Source organism: Myotis davidii, unplaced genomic scaffold (assembly GCF_000327345.1).
Source record: "Myotis davidii unplaced genomic scaffold, ASM32734v1 scaffold118, whole genome shotgun sequence".
Lineage (NCBI taxonomy): Eukaryota > Metazoa > Chordata > Mammalia > Chiroptera > Vespertilionidae > Myotis > Myotis davidii.
The window spans coordinates 3669227-3669991 of NW_006290441.1; positions in this window are offsets into that span (position 1 = coordinate 3669227).

The window sequence follows — 765 nt, forward strand, 5'->3', positions numbered from 1 at the left end:
TGGAGACATAGAAATACTCAGTTTTTCCAAATTCACAAAGCAGGTAAAGCAAATGAACCAGGATCTGAAAACGGGTAGGCTGACTCCAGAGCCCTCAGCTGAAACTATACCCCCTCCCATTTATGACTCCTCAGTGCTAATTTATTGATTTTGTTTTTCCTTTTTTTTTTTCTAATTTGAACTCCTATGAGAAAAGTTTAGGCATATTAAGGTGAGTTCAATAATGCTTTTTCTTAGTTCTTTTAAGCACTTTTAACCTTAATTGCTGTTTAAGTAATATAGTCAACCTTTGACATTCAGAATGTTGTTTTGTGTTTTACTATTCATTGCTTGAACAATTCAGACAACTTTCCTGAATAACCTAGGAAATATTCTTAGCCCCTGGGAAGGGAGGGGCCATGAACAACTTTGAGAATCAGATGGAAGCTAAGTTTCCGTTCGAAGGAAAGTTTCATTCATACAATATTTTGCATGCAATTTCAGAGACTTCGTGAGTTTAGGTCCCTGCTATCCTTTCCTCAGACTAATACAATGACAAAACATCCCAGCTCTTCCAAGTGAGTCTCAACCAATCCTTCCCCATTTGCTTCTCTGAGAAGCAATGTCTTTAAGCCCTGTCCTCTTCCTGAACTGAAACTCTTCTCTTGGCTGCCCTGTAGTTTTTACTCTGAGAGCCTTAGAAGTGAATACAACTTACCGAGTACCTATCGGACAGCCAGGATTCCCAATGCCCAGGAAGCATCCACTTAGAGTATTTTAAGTAAG